Consider the following 23,943-nt stretch of genomic DNA (forward strand, 5'->3'; position numbering starts at 1 on the left):
TCAGTAAATCAACACAATAACTTCAGAGTTCAGGCAGTGCATCAGCAAAAAAGGTCCCTAGACAAGTAATGGAACTCAAAGTGAGCAGAGTTCTCAAATCCCTACTGCCAGAATCAGGGGGCAAATCCAGAAAAAATAGGGACATTTTTAAAAGTATTAGTACTGTTAACTTGCGAAGTTGACAGAATTCGTGAATGTGAATTAGCATGCATTTTCTGAAGTAAAATTAGTCTACAACACTAATTATTATTATTTACTAAGTGCAATCCACATCCTCTTCTTCCAAAATCAACAGTTTTATTTGGGATTGGGGGAAGCAACATTCTGAGCCAAAATCAGGAACAGTTGAGAGGCATGAAACCAAGTGCAATTACTATAAAATAGACAAAATTACTGGAGCAGGCATAGCTCTCAAGTGTACCTCATTCTGAGTCTTTAGTCAACAATCCACATTGAAAGGGTCTGTCACACATACAGTGCTAAGACTATTTTGACTGATTCCCATGGTAAATAATACAAAATCATATTAATTCAGCTAAACAACAACTATGTAAGATTTTTCATGAAACTAAAGTCATAGGAGACACATTGCAGGCATCAGCAATACACAAGTCACAGTACACCCACTAAAAATGTTTATGATTTAGTTTAGTTATGAAAACTCTTTCTTTAGTTTACTTGGTCAGAATTGCAAAGTGCACTACCCCAGTAAACTAATTTAGAAAAATAAAATAAACGTACTTAGAATTTAAAAAAAAAGTCTGACACATTTGTAAAATAATAACAGCAAGAGCACTGCCCTGCTCAGAAAAACGGAGCTGCTTACATGCTTGCCCTCAGAAAAACGGACCTGCTTACAGGCTTAGAAAATGGAGCTGCTTACAGGCTTATAATTTATAAATCATCAAAAATTATACCAAACAATCAAAAACTACCCCCCCCAAAAAAAAAAGTCAGACAAAGCAAAAATTAGGAATGATCGCTTTTCTCACTGCAAACTGCTACATACCTAGGACAAGCCTAGCCACATCGGAGGGTAGTAACATCACCGAACCAAACCACAACTTTTTCCTGCGACAATAAAGATAATATTCCTCCCAAGTATGTTTAACACAGCCACACACTTCAGAAAACGGACCCTGCTTGCCTTCAGAAAAAATGGACCTGCTTACAGGCTTTATGACATAAAACAGAGTTTGCTTACTGTGGGTGGATGACTCTGATAGCAGGCTTAGTGTTGATAGGGAACCCGCGTACTTTTTAAAATTCACGTTTGTGTGTGATCATGCATGCACACGCATGAGTCCTCCATTGAGTCCTAAAACATTACAAGTCTTGCAGGTTGCAGCTGTAAAAGCCCCCTCCACTTTGCTCTATGGTTCTGGCGCCTATGCAAAAGTACAAAAATCACCTCTATGTTTACCCCACAAGACATCCCTAATTTTGGCTCATTCAAAACCCGGACTTCACGTGTTCGGTTTTGAATGAAATTTGTAACAGGACAATTTGTCAGAAAACTGGACAGCTGGCAACCCTATGGATGAGGACAGTGCACTTGAAGGTGAAGAACTAAATTATAGATATAACTGATTAACAGATGAAGAGGATCTTTAGTGGAAATGTATACTGAATAGATGAAGCAATGTTCTGTACATAAGGACAAGTCAAGCATGACTGTATAGGTTCATAGGTTCATAGGTTGATACTAGGCTATCTGCCCTAGGGCATTTATAAGCCTAGCCAGAGTGTGTTTGGCTTTTGCCACCCTTTTAGATTAGTTGACTGTGCCTCTGTATAGTAGGTCACAGAAGATAGCCCTTTTAAGGTTAGTTTACTGTGCCTCTGTCTAGTAGGGACACAGAAGAGATCCCGGGGTAAACCTACCATCTCCCATCCACTTGTCAAGATTTCTCTTGAAGAGGGTCATTGAGGGGCTCTGCCTAACTTGGATTGGGATTTTGTTCCAGAGTGAGGGGAGCCTCTGGGATATGAATCTGTCCCTCCAGCATGTCCTATTTATTTCTGTGCTGAGGTTTAAGTCCCTGGAGTGTGTAGCTCTAAGGGATTTGGATTTCCTGAGGTGGCGCATGTCCATTAATTCTGGTTTGGACATGGCTTTATACGTCAGGCACAGATCGCCTCTGAGTAGGCGGTAAGCAACTGAGTAGAGCTGGAGTTTCTTTAGCCTAACTGCGTAGGGCATCTGTTTGAGTCCCTTGATCCTCTTGGTGAGGTACGTTTTGTGTCTTTCCAGTTGCTGCAGGTGTCGGGTAAGGTACATGTAACACAGAATCTGTTTATATTCATGTAGTTTGAAAATAGCCTCTACATGTTTTACTGACAGAGTTGCAGTTCAAGGCATTCTTGAATATCATAGCCGGCCTTAGGCATAGGCCAACTAGGTAGCCGCCTAGGGCGCCGCTCTTGTAGGGGCACTTTTCCAGTATTTATTTGGTGTAGGTAGACCAGGATGGGGGCACCGGGTGGTGTGGTGAGGGGGCACCTTAGAGCCCTTTTGCCTAGGGCACCATTTGACCTAAGGCCACTCCTGTTGAATATCTATAAATTCTGTATTTACTACGTGTGTGATATGCATATTTTTTACTGAAACCATGTATGCAGTGCATGTAACCATTTTTGAAGTGTACTTCAAGGTTACTACTGTAATTATCTTCATTTTTTCTAAGAGTTCCTTTTTGTGGCTGAGTTGCATTGCTGACCAGACTACTTACCCACTTACCATTGTGGAAATAAATCCCACAACTAAGCAAATGTGTGTCTGAGTACATTTATTTTATGTATGTGTATGTATGTATATGTATGTATATATAGATATAGATATATATATATATATATATATATATATATATATATATATATGCACACACAATGAGAAAAGTGATGTAGTTCATGGTACCCAAACAACAGCACTGTAGAAAGTAGATTCAAGTCGGAAAAAATACCGTTTGCTTGGAAGACAAGGGATATGGAATACTTATATACCACTGCCCTTCTACATTCTTAAACATTTCATATTGTCTCCCTTTTATTACTCATAAATAACAGAGGTGATACATCTTCCTTTTTCCCTTTACTACAAGTTTTGATTACAAAATCCATAGCGAGCCTCAGGTAGGGACAGGGGTGACCTTAAGAAGATTAAGAAAAAACAGGATGACCATTGCCTGGTGATAAAATGCTGTAAGAGTTGACAAACAGCTGGATATAAGCCTGTGCTAGAGTTCAGAATTAATTTGATATTCTCACCATTCCATAATTTCTTTCATACAGTTCCTTTGTGGTATCAGAATACCCCCTATTATTTTGTGTGAAATCAGTATGCAGCCTTTTCACCAGCTTGTAATACTCTATCTCCTTCTTTCTGTTTATATACTATTTTCATATTCTCATTTTATTCTTACCTTTTTAATTATAAACTACTGACTAATTGGTCCAGTTCCCGTGAAACACCTTCATTTCCATATGAATCTGGCACAACATATTCATATATATATATATATATATATATATATATATATATATATATATATATACTGATATCTCTTTACTGCAAGAATTCTATATGTATGCTATATAACACCTTATTAATGTTATATATTTCACACAAACTGAAACAATCCACCTTATGATCTGAAAATCTTCTTCCATAACCTCTCCTTTTCCTACAAACATCCCTTTATTCACATAAATAGAACTGATTATTGTCTGAAATGTCTTCTTCTTCTTTTGGCTGCTCCCGTTAGGGGTTGCCACAGTAGATCAACTGTTTCCATTTCCTCCTGTCCTCTGCATCTTGCTCTGTCACACCAACCACCTGCATATCCTCTCTCACCACATCCATAAACCTTATCTTAGGCCTTCTTCTTTTCCTGTTACCTGACAGCTTCATCCTTAGCATCTTTTTCCCAATATACTCTGCTTCCCTCCTCAGCACATGTCCAAACCAACATAATCTTGCCTCTCTGGCTTTGTCTCCAAACCTTCCAACCTGGGCTGACCCTCTAATATACTTATTCCTAATCCTGTCCATCCTTGTCACACCCAGTGAAAATCTTAACATCTTCAACTCTGCCACATCAAGCTCTGACTCCTGCCTTTTTGTCAATGCCACTGTCTCCAACCCTATATAACATAGCTGGTCTCACTACCCTCTTGTAGACCTTCCCTTTCACTCTTACCGGTACTCGTCTGTCACAAATAACTCCTGACACTCTTCTCCACCCACTCCATCCTGCCTGTACTCTCTTCTTCACCTCTCTTCCACACTCACCATTACTTTGAACTGTTGATCCCAAGTACTTAAACTCATTCACCTTCGCCACCTCTACTCCCTGCATCCTCACCATTCCTCTATCCTTCCTCTCATTCACACACATATATTCTGTCTTAGTCCTGCTGACCTTCATTCCTCTTCTCTCTAGAGCATATCTCCACCTCTCCAGGGTCTCCTCCAGCTGTTCCCTACTCTCACTACAGATCACAATGTCATCTGCAAACATCATAGTCCACGGGGACTCCTGTCTGATCTCGTCTGTCAACCTTTCCATCACCATTGCAAATAAGAAAGGGCTCAGAGCTGATCCTTGATGTAATTCCACCTCCACCTTAAACGCATCCGTCACTCCCACCGCAGACCTCACCGCTGTCACACTACCCTTTTGCATAACTTATACCACTCTTACATACTTCTCTGACATTCCCGACTTCCTCATACAATACCACAACTCCTCTCGAGGCACCCTGTCATATGCTTTCTCTAAATCCACAAAGACACAATGCAACTCCTTCTGACCTTCTCTGTACTTCTCCATCAACACTCTCAGAGCAAACATCACATCTGTAGTGCTCTTTCCTAGCATGAAACCATACTGCTGATCACTAATCATCACCTCCCTTCTTAACCTAGCTTCCACTACTCTTTCCCATAACTTCATGCTGTGACTGATCAGTTTAATCCCTCTGTAGTTACTACAGCTCTGCACATCACCCTTATTCTTAAAAATCGGTACCAAAACACTTTTTCTCCATTCCTCAGGCATCCTCTCACTTTCCAAGATTTCATTAAACAATCTAGTTAAAAACTCCACTGCCATTTCACCTAAACACCTTCATGCTTCCAGAGGTATGTCATCTGGACCAACAGCCTTTCCATTCTTCATCCTATTCATAGCTATCCTTACTTCCTCCTTGCTAATCCACTGCACTTCATGATTCACTATCCCTACATCATCCAACCTTCTCTCCCTCTCATTCTCTTCATTCATCAACCCCTCAAAGTACTCTTTCCATCTGCTCAACACACTCTCCTCGCTTGTGAGTACATTTCCCTCATTATCCTTTATCACCCTTACCTGCTGCACATCTTGACTAGCTCGGTCCCTCTGTCTAGCCAATTGTCTGAAATGTACTTGTTCTTTATTTATACCATTTATCTTATTTAGTTTTTGTAAACCAGTTATTTTTCCCTTCTTTTAACCTTATCCATTGATTACCCCTTTCCCAGTTGTGACAGTCAAACTTTCCAAGCTACATCAGCTTAATATTTATTTATTTTTTTATTTTACATTTGTTGACCGGGCTAGTCCAACTGGATATATGTCCATTTTCAGTAGAGGCCTGGGGAGAAAAGCTCCAAGCATAAACAATAACAAAATTAACAATATATAACAAAGACATGTCTAATAATAGTACAGAGGTAGTATTGGTTAAAGAAAAATATAGTATTAAAATATTGACTATATACATTATGCTAAAAGTTAAAATAAATGATAAAAAATAAAACAAGTACACTAAAACACAAGTTGGGTATGAGCAACAGAGTCAAGTCCTTGTATTTATCTTATTACTATGAGAGAAAAAAAAGAGAAGTAAGTAGATTTGGAGGTGTAGGTAAGGGGAGAGGGGCAGGGGTATGAGCAGGAGGGAAAAAAAAGTTTCAGTCTGGGTTAGCACAAGGACAAAGCCACTGAGTTTTAAGATGTTTTTTAATATGTTTTTTGAATAGAGAAGTAGAAGCTAGGGAAGAAAGTTCAGGAGGGAGCTGATTCCAGTTTTTACCTGTAGTGTTTGAGAAAAGTGAGTCATCAGCTTTGTTGTTAGATTTAATCTAGGAGATCAGGAGTTTATTTGCAGAACGTAGTGTAGCTAGGTTTTTATATGGTGAAATCAGATTAGTGAGGATAGGGGTGTTATTGGGGTGGTATAGGATCTTTTGAGTGATAAGTAACTGTTGACAGAGTATATGGTTCTGCAATTCAAGCCATCCTAGTTGTTTGAGGTTAAGGCAATGGTGAGTTTGAAATGGAGAGCTTGTGATAAATCTAGCTATGCTATTATAACAGGTAGAAAGTATTGAGATGTTGTTTTGTAAACCAGTTATTTTTCCCTTCTTTTAACCTTAATATTCACCAGTAAATATGGTGCAATCTTTTCAGACAAGTCAATTGTTTTATTATTTATGTATGCACACAGCATGAATCTCAGATGCCCTTTACTAGTCCATAAATCACAAATAACAGCTCTAACCAGTTCAATAATTATTGAATTTAACTATCACTTTTATTCTTTTTCTTAGCTCTCTTACTCATCTTTTTCTGAACATTTTTCTTTCATTCACTTTTATATAGCTGATATCTAGCAAACTATAAATGCGTTTTTAAATATCTGGAATTAATTTTCTTAAACATACCTCCTTATCTCCGATCTAACACTGTTTACATTCAGATTTAATATTTGTAACTTTTCATCTAACGGTTCTTGTCTTTTTGCCAGCTACAATGGCATGAAGGGTTGAGGGCCTGACTGCAAGCTCAAGTGTTCCATGTTCAATTAGCAGCTCGGGCAATTCACGGATATGACAGAGGAAGATGGACATGCCTATCCCTGGGGAAGGTCAGAGTGAAGCAGTATGCATACTGCCACAATCACTAAAATAAAGGGTGGTGTTGCTCAGGTATTCTAAGGGCAGGCTTTCTGCCCACAAAGCCACCATCCGGTGATAATCTACCATCATATTAGCAAGTGTATGGAAGTGTTTCCTCATTCGGAAGGGTATTGTGGATCTCCATGGAGATGGAGGTCGTCCACCTCCTCTACTAGGGCAGGGGCTAGGCCTTGTAGCCAGGATACAAGTGATGGCAGAAACCACTGCTGAGGCAGTCTTACCTGTAAGATGGTCACCCCAGTCAGCTCACTCCCTGTACATTTTGGTATACATTTTTATTTCCTGTGCCTCTGGTCTCTACAGTGCTTGCATCTCTTTACTACAAAACCACAGGAAAAAATACTTGAGCTGTCTTTCACATCTTATTGTACACTGATTATTTCAGATATACATAAAACATACCTTGTTTTAGTGAGTCCATGATAAACTCACAGTTTCCAGACAAAACTTTATATTCTCTGATAAAATAATAATTTCTTAATTACCCATATTTTTTCCTTCTCCAAACTGACACATTATGCATTGTATAGTCTAATTAAGCTTTATAATTTCTGTTTTTATCAAAATTGATAATTAACTTGTTCATTATATACTCATTCTCAAAAGTCCCACAAAAATAATCTCATTGCATAAGCAAATCAGGACATTAACTTCATTAACAAGTCCCCAGTGTGACTCTATTTGAGTATAAAAAATCCACACTGCTTAATACAGTACCTTTGTCCTTAATGTATGCACATCTATAAAGTTGTACCTTTTCTGTACTACCACCTCTGGGCACACCAGTTTGCACAGAACAATCAGGCTGCACCCCTCTCTTTTTTGTTGTCCTCTTCCTTTCACTCATAGTGACAGCTTGTGTAAAGGATCTGTGCACTGTGTCACTTCCTCAGTTATCGTTTCAGTTATTATTACAGGACCGCTCCTTTATAATCACATCACAAGATCATAACAGCCTTCATGAGATTCAGCCACAGTCACAGATCCATAAGTCTTCTGACAGAAAACATACAATAAGTTGACTGTTTTGTGCTGTGTTTACACATCTCATTATTTCTCTGTACAATTAAACTGTGATAAATGGGACTCTGCCTTATCTGTCAATGCTGATGAAACAGAATCTGATAATTCCCTGTCTGCCACTGCTGTAATTTTTACACTCTTCTTCTCCACCACTTGAATGCTAGTTTGCATCACCTTTCCTCCTTACTGACCAACAGCCTTTTGACACCATCCAACAAGGAATATGAGAATTCCACCAGTGTCTTTGCTAAACTACCCCTTAGTCAGTATGGATATCACTTCAGCAATCATCTGAAAATAATCTCTGTTAAGTGAAAATAAACAGGTCAACAAAAATAAATCAATAAATGAATTTTACTTGTGTTCAGCTGGGAGCAGTTCCCATGATAACAGATGTGTACCTGTTACATTTAGAAAAGGCTTGCTGTGGGTAGCCATCATCCCTGGGATGCCAGTTATTAGAGCCCATCACTACTTGGGTCTGTGGCAAATACTGTTTCTCTTAACTGGATGGTTTCTGCATGAGAACTCAGTCTTGGTAGGTTAGGCAGCCCTCAAGGGCTGGTTTCTTTTTCCCTCTTGATATACTTTCCCACTGACAGTCTTGAATTTCTTGTTCAACAGCTATGCCTGATTGATATAAGACTGTTCCTGTGGTCTGAAGTTCATCCATGGGTAATTTTCATTTTACTGGCTTTACCTCCTCTGGGTGTCACAGTTGTCCAGGGCAAGCTTGGTAGTGGGTACTCTTTCTTCCCCGTCTCTTTTTCTTCTTAACATAAGCAGGTCGCTGTAATTGTTCTGATCCTTCCGTTGGTGTTGTACTGTGGAAGGGCTAGAAGGAAATGATAGTACCCCTCACTCCTGAGAGTGCTTCATTCTCCTCCCTGAGGGGCAGATGTTTCGGGATTGGATGGACAGTTGTTCAATTTTTGTTGCCCTGGTAATGAGTGCTTGTTAATTCTCTTCATCTCTGTGCCACTGAGAATTTCACCTGTCTCCAGTGCTCACTACATTTGTCCTTCATGGGCTTGAGCTCCACCGCCTTTTAGGTCCATGGTACGCCCTTCACAGGCAGCTTTCATAGTCCATGACCATGTAGTCAGTATTTCTAGTTAGGTGCTTCCTAGTTCTCCATCTTTTTACTGCTCCTAGAGTGATTCTCTGGTTTGTTCCATCCAGGTGGGTTTACTGTGTGGGATTCAACCCAACCACAGGACCCCCTAATGAGGGGTCATCAATGTTAGATGTACCAGGTATGTGCTTAATAAGTTAGTTGATCTACAAAGAAGGCTGTCTTCCCTCACCCAGCTGAACTCTCCATCTGGTCTGCTACTTCCCTGTAAATCTGAAAATATGTACTTCTATAGCATTTGCTAACAACTGAAGTAAAAGTCTTAATTTTTATTCTTCATGTGCCTGCTGGTAGATAAGGGGATGGGTGGCTGCTTTTATGCAACCAGACAGTGAGTGTCATTATGGTACTTATCTTCACAGATATACATCCGTGTCTAAGCATGGGAACTTCAAGGTAATAGTAGAATGATGGCTGGTGGACAAGATAAACCCAACTGTAGGGCCCATAAAGGAGGATCCTATTCATATATTGACTGATATCCTAAGAATATATATGCTGCTGCCAGCAGCTGTCAGGCTATTTCCCTTCTCTCCTCTTTCCACAACATTACAGAGATGCATACACTTCCAGTTTGTCATTATGTCAACACTCACAACTTACTATCTAGCTCTAAACTTGAATTTTCATCTGGCATGGAATAGATTTAATTCTCACTGACATAACAGAATACATACATACATACATACATACATGCAGCATTTAGCAGTGGCAGTTCTGACAGTACTTTTCTCTACAACTTGTCAAAGGCATTTAGTAACATCAACCATCAACTTTTTAGCAAGTTCTGTGGCCCTAGACTATTTCTGGATACCAGCTGATAGTACAGCAGCTATCCCAAAGGTAAATCTCAGGCTACGAGTTGGGATACTATCATCTCCCCATCTGTCAGATCATTAGTGCATTCCACAGAGTTCTGTAGTTGGCCTACTTCTGCTTTCTCTGTGTGGGAATGACATGTGGAAGTGGTGTAATGCTGACAGGAAGACGCATGCTCTTTATCTATAAACCAGCCTGTACTCCAAGTGTTCTAGGCAGCTTATAACTTCCATAAATCTCTATTCTATTCAAACTATGAAATCTGCAAATCTTAATTTGTGGAGGTCATCTTTGAAAATGGTCTCAAACTTGACCATATCAATTATATCATTACAAAAACAAAGAAGAAAAAGAAGAAGCAGACACTTTGGCAGGCTACACAAGTTCAAGGATTTCTTGATTGACTTTACCAGAAAAACTACAGCCCACACTTGTCTGCTGCCCAGCAGGAGTAAGATTTCCCACAACAACAGCAAATAAACCTGAGACATCGTATAGAAGGTCCACATGCTGTTGCTGCTGGTATAATTTCATGTTGTGACCAATATTAAGCTTCAACAAAGCTTACTTGGTTGGAGACTCAAGCTGTGGTGCCCATAGAGCATAACGATGAATGCAGTCCTAAACCTACAGCAATTGTTAGCAGGCAAGTTTCAAACTGCCCATAAAGTCCTACTTTGCCAGAAGGTGATATTGTACCTGTTAGGTTACCTTACATAACTGAATAGTCCTAAACTACTCTCTACTCTTGCAGTTTATAAATGTCACTATCTGTTAAGTTCCATTCTTTCTCATCAGATGTCTTTCCACTCCATTGATTCCTTAGCCTCCATTTTCTTCTATAGTCACCCATTTCCTGTCTCTTTTATCATCCCTACTGTTTGCCATTATTACAATTGCAATTTCAGTCTCTCCCTGCCCTCGTGTACAGTCTACTTTTCTCTCAGTCTCCGCCTGCTCTTATTATACAAGTACCTGAGTTTGCCCTACAAGGACTTAACATGTTGTGTACCTGTTCAATCTCATCACTGTGAAGCCATAGGCCTTCTCTCATTTCACTTTGAAGCCATAGGCCCTCTCTCATTTCACTGTGAAGCCATAGGCCTTCTCTCATTTCACTGTGAAACCATAGGCCCTCTCTCATTTCACTGTGAAGCTATAGGCCTTCTCTCATTTCACTGTGAAACCATAGGCCTTCTCTCATTATAACCTCCTCCTTCTTCTTGTGCTTCCGTAACAGCTTAATAGATACTGACCTTAAGTTTCTTTTACTTTGCTTTGAGAGACAAAATCTCTGGCAAACAGCAACACCATGCAAACAAGCATTATTTCCCAGTCTGTGTGAACTCAACAACCTACTCCAATTTCACTGAGCGTATTTTATTTATTACATCTTGCTTACATTTACCAAGAAGAACACCAGGTCTGCTGTCCACGTATCTGCTTTGCTTGCTTCCAGCATATTTTCTCAGCACTACATGGCTTGTGTCTCAAATGTGTGGCTGATATAATTTTAAGGATGCAAGCATTTGTACCAAGCATGAGTGAACACACAGATAACTCAACATAAAAAAAGACTTTAGGAAGCTTCAGCCACATACCTCCTTACTTAAATATACTAACTCTGAAATCATATTGACTCACAAGCAATCCAAATTTATATGCTAACACTCCATTAGGAAAAATGATGCCCAGACAAAAGATGCCAAAGGAAACTAAAATCAAGCAAAAGACATATTACTAAGTGCAAATGAGCACTTGTTTTACAAGGACTTGAAACAAAACTGCTTTTCTTTGTATATATGTTATCAACTCATATCCATAACATACTGTTCACAAGTTATATTAATAGTTTTGTGTTTACTTGGATCAGATATTGCTATTGCTGCACCAAAGGGCAGTATGCAGTAGCCCTTCTTTAAATACTGTATTTTATATTTTGTATACACCCACTTACCAAGAACACCAACTTTACTGTTTACGCATTTAAAGTTATTATCCCAAAGAAAGCCTTTCTTGAAGACTAACAACCTTAGGCATCTAGGTGGTGAGGAAATATGTATTATTTTCACAATCCATTGTTTCTGGCTCATGATAAAAGATATTCCCAGTGAAATCCACATCCCTACCACCCCCCCCCCCCCCACAAAGGTAACCACCATGAAAAACTTCTCCAAAGCTAACTTTGGGCTCCTAAAAACAGAGGTGGCTAACTTCACGGCACCCATGCAAATGGAGAATACTTGCATGACCACCGAATCATACACCAATACACTGTGTGAACATGTACACAAATGCATGGATCTCACCATACCCAATAGAACTAAGACACTCTCCTCAAAAAAAAGAAAGCCAATCTGGTGGTCCACTGGCATAAACAAACTCTACAACAAAAGGAGGAAACTGATGTGGAATAAGGTGAAGTCCCAAGACTGGAAAAACTCCCTTATCAGCCTCAACAAAACGTTGAGCTCCCTCATCAAATCCTTTAAAGCTAGCTATGAAAACAGAATTGCAGCAGATAGTAAAGACATCCACAAGGCCTTCTATAGTTATGTAAATAATCTCCACGGCAATACCCAGATTTGCTCTGAGCTACTGCACAATGGTACCTCCTATACCAAGCCAACAGATGTTGCAAGATACTGGCCGACAGATTCAGTGCTAATTTTACCCCCCCCCCCCAAGGACCAATCACAATAACAGTAGATTGCCAGGCACCCAGCATTACTGCTGCGCAGGTTAAAACAGCACTATCCAAGGCCAAGAATACAGCTTCTATGGGACCTGACAATATCCCTGGAAGTGTTCTACATGAACTACAGAGTGAACTGGCACCTCACCTTTGTGCCCTGTTCAATCAAAGCCTCACCTCAGGCTTTGTCCCTACAAAATGGCACACTGCTACAGTCATCCCTCTCCACAAAGGAGGAGAACTACAGACCCCAGGAATTATCGCCCAATTAGCCTGATGAGTCTGATATGCAAAGCTAAGGAATGCATCATAATGGACCTAATAAACAAGGATATAGGGAATCTCCAAACTCTGTATCCTACAGAGTTTGGTTTTGTGAAGGGTAGATCATGCCTGCTCAACTTGTTTGACTTCCTTGAGTCAGTCACCAGAGCTGTGGATGAAGGCAAGGTGGATCATAAAGTCTACCTTGATCTGGCCAAGGCCTTTGATACCATTCCCCACTCAAGAATCATAGAAAAACTCACTAAGCTAGGCATCAACCCCTATATCACTAGGTGGGTTGCAAACTGGCTCACAGATAGAACCCACAGTGTCTAAGTAGCTAACTCCAAGTCAAACTGCCGACCAGTCACGAGTGGAGTCCCACAGGGTTCGGTCCTGGGTCCTCTCCTGTTTGGTATCTACTTCTCTGAAGTCCAGGCCAACATGAATGGACTCTGGCTGACAAAGTTCACAGACGATTGCAAGTTAGGAGCTATTATTAACTCCCCAAGTGATGTTGACATCCTACAGAAAGACCTCAATGACACCAATGACTGGTGTCAGAACCATGGCCTTAAGCTCAATGCCAAAAAATGTGTCATCATCCCCCTTGGGAAAAACCTGGTTCCCTTGAATTACCACATTGATGGTAGTCCACGGAACACAGAAGGTGTTATAAGAGATCTGGGAACACAGGTTGACAGCAACCTTTCTTTTGACCACCACATTGCCATTGTGGTCAGAAAGTCCTTCTTTGTGGCACATCTCATTACTAAGGATTTTGCATCCAGGAAGAAAGAGTTCATTGTCTCCCTCTACTCTTCCCTCATTAGGCCAATTATTGAGTACAATGCCCCATTTGGCATGTACCTCACTAGACACCTGCAACAACTGGAGAGGCCACAAAAGTACCTCACAAAGAGGATCCTAGGCCTTAAACACTTATCCTACATGGAGAGACTCAAAAAACTCCAACTATTCTCTGTCTCATATCGCCTACTTAGAGGCGATCTCTGCTTGACTTACAAAGCCATGTCTGACCCAGCTCTGTTAGAAATGCTACATCTAAAGAAATCCCAATCCCTCCGCACCACACGCTCCAGAGACCTCAACCTCATTACCACAATCAACAGAGCATGCTGGAGGGACAGGTTCATAACCCAGAGACTGTCCATGCTACGAAATAGACTTCCCATACATGTTAAGCAGAGCACCTCACTGGCCCTCTTCAAGAGAAATCTTGATGAGTGGATGGGAAATAGAAAATTCACCCCGGGGATCACTCCAGTGGCTCTACTTAACAGAGGCACTAGGAACTAAGGTCAGGTGGCACAATGCCAGGGTAATCCTATGGGCTAGGCTTGTAAAGGCCCCAGGGCCATTAGCCTAGTACACACCTATGAACCCACGATTCAATAAACTCCATTGCATGAAGTCTACATGGAGTTTACGTGTGTGAGTGGTGAGCAGCAGTGCTAATTACCTGTTCATGCTGCATGTAAATAAGCGTAGTTTCTTGGCTAGCCACCAGGCAGGAAACCGTGGAAAGCAACACAGATAGCAGCAAACATGCAAACCTGTTTACCTATGGGCAAACTAGATGTGTGGGATTGTGAGGAATGCCACAGTGATTATCAAGGTTAGTAATATAGCAATGTATATGGTCCAAACACATTACAGGACAGTGTGTACAGTGCAAAGTATTGTGGAATCTCATTTCAGGCATCCTGTATAAAAGTATTGTAAATGCTCTGTAACGGCACATGGACTGTCATTTAAAATACACAGTCAGGGAAATGTGTGTACTGAATAGGGACACACAGAAGAATTGTAGGAATGAACACAGAGAAAGTGGACAGGTGAAACATCTTAATGTATGGCAGATGACGACATTTAAATGAAGATAATTGTAGCAGGAACACTAATCACATCAGCCTGATACAGTACAGACTGCATAGTGTAAATGTATATAATGTGAGTGTCATACAAGATGACAACAATAGAGAAGGATGTTTTTGTGCATGGGCACCCTGACATATACAATGGAGAGGACATCTGTCAGGGATGTTATCTACAATAGGGGTTAGCTGCATATTGTGAAGCTGTGCAAAATGAGTTGTCTGAATATAATTGTAATGTCAGCAGAGGTCTCCAACAGGTGGGACACATGCTTACAGGTTCATGGACTGCATTAAACTGAAGCACGCACAATCATGGACAATATCAGAATAATACCACCAATAATTCCATGCCTCTGACATAACATATGTGATTGTGAATGATCATACATGTTTCTGCCCTAATACACTTGTACAATTATTATGAGATGTCAACAATTTATAAGGGCACTCAAGCACACCATCCTGACACTGTAACATCTGCAAGAGGTGTTAAAAGGGACACTGTTACATCTGTATGTGACACTGAACAATTCAGGCTAGCTGACAGGTGTACATGATATATATATATATATATATATATATATATATATATATATATATATATATATATATATATATATATATATATGGCACAATACACAATGTCACGAATGTAATCCATGACATCACTGTTAAACAGCATGTATGTACTGTGTGCATCACTTACTAAGCAATCTGCAGACCTAGAGGACAAAATTACCATCCTCTGTCACCAAAACCTGAGAACTGGCTTGGTTTCAGTGGAGTAGAAAACAAAAGCAGTAATATCCTTGCACAAAGGTGGGCCATCAACCAACCCTGGGAAATATGGACCTATAAGTCTAAAAAGTTTCATCTACAAGGCCATGAAAAGAATCACCATGGGCCTTATCAACAAAGACATAAGTGACCTTCAAACTCTAGACCCAACCCAATTTGGATTTATTAAGGGTAGATCATGATTATTAAACATAGTAGACTTCTTTGGCAAAGTCACCAAAGGGCTGGATGAAGGTAAGACAGCACCTGTGTTGATCTGGCCAAGGGTTTTGACACAATTCTCCAGTCAAATATCACTGAGAAACTCTCCCAGCTGAGGATTAACCCTTACGTCATTAGATGGTTAGCCAATTAGCTCACTGACAGAGCACATGCTATGAAAGTTGTTGAAACAACCTCTACCAGTAGAGCTATCACCAGTGACATACCACAAGCATCTGTGCAGGGCTTTTTACTGTTTGGAATTTCTTGAAAGTCCAGGTTAAAGTATACGATGTTTACAAAGTTTGCTGATGGTAGAATATTGGGTGCAATCACTGAGTCCACCAATGATGTTTACATATTACAGGAGGGGCTAACATGTACAAATGACTGGTGCCAAAGCCACATGGTCTACAAAGAAATTCAAAAATGTGTCATTATATTTGCCTTCTGCAAAGTAGAATTCCCCACTAATTACAGCATTGACAACACAGCCAAAGTCAAGTCCAGTGGTGCAAGACCTGGGAACACAGGTAGATAGTAATCCAAACTTCGACCACCAAGTTTCCACAGTTGTAAGGAAAGCATTCTACGTTGTGTACCTCCTAAGTCAGGCCATCATATCCAGGTGTGAGGATGTTACAACACCACTGTACTTGAATCTCAACAGAACAATAATAGAGTACAGTGGTCCCTTTTGCATGTACCTCACCAGACACCTGCAGCAGCTGGAGAGACAACAGGGGTTTCTCAACAAAAAAATGCAGGCCCTACAAACCATGCCCTTTCACTGTACTCTGTATCATATAGGATGAGGTGACTTGGTCTTGGCCTACAGGCCAGTCTCTGACCCTGCCATGATGTAAATGCTTCACACCCACAAATCTAATGGCACAAGAGTCACTCACTCTAGGGATCTTAACCTAGCCTGTGACATTAACAGAACAAGCTTGAGAGACAGCTATAGTTGATAACATCAGCAGAGTCTGTTAACACGAAGAAGGTAATAGCAGTGTCCAACATGTTGCTAGAAAATGCTCTCTCTAATGTCAGGCAAGTCTTGGCCTGCACACACACACACACACACACACACACACACACCAGTTAACTGCAGTGAGATTAGAACCCCTATCTAAGTACATGGACTACAGAACTCAGTACATTACACAAGTGCCAAGGCACAAGTCTGACTTTTACAAGGCTTTAGGACAATTTATAGTGGATGACATCAACAGTGGATGTTAGACAGAAGATGTTGGTAAGCCTGCATGAAATAGATAGCTAGCCACATCCAACTGTCAATATATTAAAGTTCTGCATGTTACCAGACTGGTGTGCAATGTGTAGTATTTGGTGTTGTGTTTCCAATGTGCAGGTATACGTTAAGAGACAAGTTTACAAACTATATGCAAACAGGTGTCCACATTACTACAAGTATTGGAAATTCTGAATGTGTATTGTCATTATAAAGATGTAAATGGTATATAAGAAAGCATTTGTTATTTATTTCTGTAGTGCAGTTGATATATTTGTGAACAGGTACTGATGCTGGGAGGTAATAGATAGCTGCATTGTAAATATGTGTTATTTTCTTAGATAGCTCTTTTCTTTTGTTTATGTTTTCACATGTAGTTTCATGGCATAAAGACTAAATGGACAGTAAACAAAAGTAATACATGCTATTGTCCACTTTGCATAGCACACTGCTAAGCAACGGGGTTGCGCGATGGATAGCAAAGTGTTTGCACTTACAAGATACACACTTATACTGCTTTCTCTGTCTGTGCATAGTTAAGCAGCAAGCAAACACAAAACTCATTGATAAAATAATGAGAGTTCTGAGTACTGAGTATATGAAAAACACCTGCTGCTTAGCTGACTGTGCAGCAGCAGCTGTAAATGTATTGACACATTACTTTTGGAGCTTAGATGATGTAGGGTTCAAATCCAAGTGTATGTAATAGCTTTAAATAAGTAATGATAATGCAATGAGATAATTCTTCATACTACAGTCACAGTGCGTTAGTGTGTGTTATCTTAGCGCAGCATGTTTACGTGGCATTATTCAGGGGTAACTGCACCACTGAAGACCCATTCACCCTCACTTGGCATTGGTGCACAATGCCAAACTCCACGCAAACACAGAGGACAAAAAATGAAGGGCTCCATTGCTTTTTTGTGTACTTATGTGTATTGTGTGTGATTCTATTTTTTGACCAAATTAAAGGTGTTAAAATGGGTAGCTAGGAAAGTGGTGAAATGGGGGGCAAGTAGGGGGGAAGAACAAAGGGAAAGCAATATAAGAATGTGCAGGAAAGAAGTAGAACAGAACCATAGCTATCCACTTCTTCTACAGTGTAACATGAAACTATGGTACAAAATATTAGCTGAATTTGGACTGTCACCTCAACAAAGAGGGGTGACAACAACACAATCATTTTGTACAGCCAATTGGACTGAATGAAATGTGTCAAGAAGACACATGGGCAAATTGGAGAGCTATGTATGAGACAATATTTTTTTTGGGGGGGTAGGTGCCCTTTTTCATTTTTTAACTTCAGTAAGACAGGAATGTTGGGTAAGGGACGTAGGTATTTCTGGGTCAGAGAAGTAGTGTAGGTGAGGAAGCAGATGCAAACAAACAGAACAAACAAGACAAGCCACAGATAGAATGAGGGACACACAAGGTAGGGGAACACCATGATAAGGTTAGGGAGGGGACAACAGAAGCCCATGCCCATCAAACATGGGAAGAGTGATAATCTAGTCCTCACCCACAGGACTCTCACAACCACTCCCTAACTCATCTGGATGATGGAGTGCTTGACATCTCCTTCTCCTATGGACCATGAAAAAGAGCAGCATCTCCATCCGGTGTAGGCATACATCAATGGTTCTGTGCATGTCCCTACACACCAACCCTTACATCGCCAGCCAGGTGATAAAATCCCCACCTCCGCCAGTACTCCCGGAGGGTAGCACAGCACTAGCTGCTGGGATAGTGCTACCTGAGAGGGCAGGTAGTGCAGGGGCAGCAGAGGTAGTACTGCCAGGTTGGGTCCCAGATGTGCTGGCTGTTGGTGCCGGAGACGGTGGTGCAGGGGCAGGCTAAGCCACTGGGGATGGCCTACCTGCTTGTGCTGTAAAGCATTTTGTGATTTGCTAGAGACAGATGACTTGGAAATATTTTGACTACACATAAAGGAAAAAAACAGACAAAGGTTGGGGGTGAGAGAAAAAAAGAGACAAAATTAATATCATCATATGTGACATACAATGCATTCACAATAATACAACTATTTTATCTGGAAGTTTACATTTAGGTATACTTTCTAACAGCTGCAAAGTACAATTACACATTGTTCAAAGTAATCTTTGTAATGTGCAGATATCACACATATGCTTGGACCAGTTATACAGACTGAAGTTAACAGCAAGGCATTTATGCCACTTGTGCAGAATTAAATTTATGGAATATTTTTAAAGGATTGCACTATTTTACACTTGCTACTTGTGGTATTTGAATCCACAACATCTGACTACAGTATTACACTTGACTCCTAAAGTTGGTTTGTGCTACAGACTGAAGTATGCATACTTGCTTTTACAGTTATGATATGCATGCATACTTTGCTACAATTGTATAAAAATGATTTGTTTTCATTTAAAAGCTACAATAATACTCCTCTTGTGCTGCATACATACTCCTTGCTTCCCTAGTGTCACTGTAGATGGTCAGCATGGGCCTCCCTATTTGCAATGAGTTCTGCATTAGCTGTGTAAAGAAAAGAAGAGCACAGAAGAGTATTATGCATACCAGTCTTGCCTATATTTAGCTTTCTATCTATTATAAATTCTCTTTATTAGTATACTTACACAACTGTTGGATGTTGCCAGTTCTGAACTCATCCAGCCACTGGTTGAGTGTATCCCTATTGTGCCTTTTTAGTTCATTAAAGTGATGCCTACACTGTTCTCCAGTGCATGGAATGTCAGTCACACTGGATACAGCCTTGGCCAGACTTTTCCAAGCCTCAGACTTGTAGTGGTAGCCAGTTTAATCCCCCTGCAAAAGCCTTTGGCTGTGGTACTTTACAAGGAGTCCAATAAAGATTCTGGACTCCTGGACACCCCACCTCTGTGCCCTAAGTTGAGCACCTTCCCTTCTAATACCAGACATGTCTAACCAGAAAACACAGTGATAGATAATAATAATTTCCTACCAGTTCTTGTTATTACGTTTACTGGTAGTGCGCAAACCTGAACAATAATGCCAACTGAATTTGCACAAAAGTAGGTGGGCAGTAACAGTGCAAAACAGAGAAGAAAGCAGTTTTAGAAATTGGTAGGTTAATATGACACTTGACATTACTTTGAGAATTGTTTGCTGCTATAACTGTTAGGTGATTTAACTTTGCAGACATGCACTAGGGGCATACATTTCATGACTTGACACAGTTTTGGTTTGGCTTTAAACACTGATAAAATTGATTTTACACTGTGGTATTCAAACCTAAGCATAAGCGACAAAACATTTTCTTCCACAGCAATGATTTTCTGTCATTGCCACAGAAGTGCTTCTCAGACACAGTCGTGAATTATTTATAAATACAGATGACAGACTGATGTATTAACCATGTATGTGTGTGACCTGACAAAGTTCTTGTTTATACATTCATGTGTGCATGTGTCTTATTGCAATGTGAAGGCCATCCAAGTGCAGATAGCAGAATTACACTTTCAGAAAAGTAATAGATAGTATACCCTCAGTGGTACATCTGAACCTTCAAAACACAGTAAGGGGGTCTTATCCCTCACACATATAATTCATATGAGTTCCACTGCTAGGCATAGTTTTTGTTGTTTATAATTATGTTTAAATTGTTATAAATTATATTTAATATAATGCTAAATGGAACAACAGTACAAATGTCTGCAAGTTCCCATATTGGAACCCATAACCATGTGTATGGCAGCCCTACACTTACACTTGCTGCTACAGGAATATAGAAATAACATTTGGATATTTTTCCTGCTCATTACTATAAATTCAAGTGTAACAATAGTAAATATATGTTGAAGTTCCTGTTTTAGAACTCAGGACCATTTGTATTATCGCCCTATACTTACACCTGCTGCCATAGGAATAGTTAAATAACAGTTGGATATTTCCCTATTCATTATTAACTTCTGTGTGTTAACCACCATGCAATGCAGCTAAGCAGTATTGTGTGATGGAAAGCAAAACAATCCAACAATGTATCCTTTTTGACATTTAGAATATCTGTCCTATTTGTAGGTGTTCTGTCTGCTTCCTGTGTGGGCCACTAGTCCAGGATTGCAGAATGGTAAATATCATGCAAACGAGACAAGCAAAGCTAAACTTGTTTTAGCCTTGTAATCAGTGTTTATCAGGTGTCATCCTTAAAAGACAAAGATGGGACCTGAACCTTGATGCAACATAGTATATGCTGTGTGGATCATCGTGTTTAGAAGATATGCTACACACACACAGGTGATTCACAGATGTAGTTGATGTATTGACTGTCAAAGAAGTACATTACATTACATTTATTGTGTTTATCTGTTCCCCTGTTTGTGCTAAGCTGCACACCCCACAAATATTGGCATAAAAAAGGAAAAAGAAAAGAAATCTATAAAATAAACTACAAAATATATGTTAGTACACATGAAAGATTTCTACACAAGTCTGGATTTGAACTCTCACACCAATGATCCTTCAAAACATAGTATAAGAGTGTCTTATCCCTCTTGCCACAAAAACAGCTTTGCAGCAGAGAATGAAAATTGTTGTGCATACAAGCAAGTCCAAAATCATCCACAGTATGAACAAGACATATGACACTTGTACACATCTGATTTGTTTGTACATGTATTAATTTCAGATGTAGTTCAATGAGTGATCACACAACCATTTCTGACTATTGTTTGGAGAAATGTAGCTCTGTCTTATCTCTGTATACTGTTCAATCTTCTCTTATCTGAGCAGTAATCTGAGATTTGCAGTCTGTAAGGCATTTTGCATCATTGTCCTTAAAATATCAGAATATTAAATGGCAATAATGTAAAATGTTCAACCAATGCAGGGGGGTTAGATGTTACTGAACAGAAACTGTGAAATGTGTGATGCTTACTTACTTTAAAACATTGATACAATTACTTCTGCACTTTGTAAGTCTGCCCTGGCTGCCACACCCACTGGAGATAAGGCATTCTGAATTGCTGTTGTGTTTTCCTTCTCCCTACCAGTAATCATTAACAATTCTAATCCATTAGCAACAAACATTGAGGGTGTGCCTGCACTATGTCTACATCTGCTATATGGTGCCCAGAATTTGGGATTCAGCAGTTCTAATGAGTTCACACCTCATCTGCATCTTCACTGTGCTCACATCCCTGAATCTACACTATAAAAGGGTAACCATGTAGCTAGGGAACCTGAAGGTGAGGAGACTTGTTTATGTGAATAACATAGTTGAAGATTGCTATTACTTTGGATTTATCTGCACAGAAGACTACTGATCTTGATAAGGTAGTTAGTTAGTTAGTTAGTTAGTTAGTTAGTTAGTTAGTTAGTTAGTTAGTTAGTTATAAATAAATAAATAAATCTGCACAGAAGACTACTGATCTTGATAAGATATGATTTCATTTTTAAGTTAGATACTGGATATGCTCAGATGTCAGAAAATATTTTTAGAATTGTATTAGCAAATTATACTTTTATCTGTATGCACTTTTTAAAGGTTTACTGATGGGTATAGGCATTTTGGTCAGAGCATGTTACTTTCACAGATGCACAGCCTTGTTAACTTTCTTCTCAAGTATTAAATATTTCTCTTTACAGTTCTATTGTTATTTCTGTGAAATGTAAATGTCCTATACTGTCAATGGCACAGGGGTGTTAGCCTTCTAGAATGGCCCATAGACACTTCTAGGGGAGTGCAGGCCACAGGTATAGGTAACTGTCAATTGCATCAAAAAAAGTATGAGGCCAGACTTAGGACATTCATTTTTCTTCACTACTTTCGAAAGGTATGAATGTGTGAATCTATGATACCTCAGGCCTATTACTTGATAGAGGACACATGTATTCACATAAGTCACTGCTGTCACATCTTAAAGTCATTGCTTTAAAAATCAACCACCTTTTACATGCTTACATTACCAAGTAACAGTGCTCAAGGCTATGCCATTCATTTATATTGTTAAACTTTTTTGTTCTATTCCAGGTTTAACACGTACCTTGTAAATCCATAAGTTACTACAGTTTTAGTTCAGGGCTGACTCTGTCTGATGCTAGAGTACACAGTTATTATATGGGGTAGGTAAATATTCTGAGAGTTGCCTGGCATCAATGTTACTATATGTATGTGCATAGGATGAAGGTTTTAGCCCCTTTGGTGGTAAGTGAGTGTGCTATGCATTGCCTCTTAGCCAATACAAGGGCATATTGAGCACACCAGCATCTGTCTGCACCCATAGTAGCTGCCAGTTGCCCCTTCACTCACCTGCATGTGGCTGTGGTGACCTTGCCAGTGGTGGTGGGATGTGTGCTCCTTCCCCTTGTTGATCCTGCTGAAGCTGTTTTCTTAGGATGATGTTGTGAAGCATGGCACAGATGGTGAAGATTTCAGTGCATGTATGTGGAATGCAAAACAGAACTCCCCCAAAATGTATCTAGGCACCAGAACTGCAACCTCAGCAGCCCAAACACATGCTCTGTGATATTTCTGGTTTGAGAGTGTGCCTCATTATAGTGCTCTTCAGTTGGTGTGTTTGCATTTTTGATGGGCATCATCAGCCATGGACCTAGTGCATTCCCTAGAAAATGACTCTATGAGATATCACTCCTAGTGAACATCTGATACAGTTGGAAGTTGTGCCAGATATGTGAGTCATGGTAACTGCCTGGGTTACCAATACACACATTCCAGAGGATTTCCTTAGTGTTACACATGATTTGGCAGTTAATGGAGTGGAAGCTCTTTCTATTTATGAAGACCATTCCCAGGTCTCTGGGTGGTGCTTTGATTTCTATATGTGTACAATCTATGGCACACAGTCCTTCAGGGTAGTGTGTTACAGGGTAGAACTCTTTCATATTTGTGGCCCAGTCCTCAGG

The sequence above is a fragment of the Protopterus annectens genome, chromosome 17.part0 (assembly GCF_019279795.1).
Source record: "Protopterus annectens isolate FY-2018-M chromosome 17.part0, PAN1.0, whole genome shotgun sequence".
Taxonomy (NCBI): Eukaryota; Metazoa; Chordata; order Ceratodontiformes; family Protopteridae; genus Protopterus; species Protopterus annectens.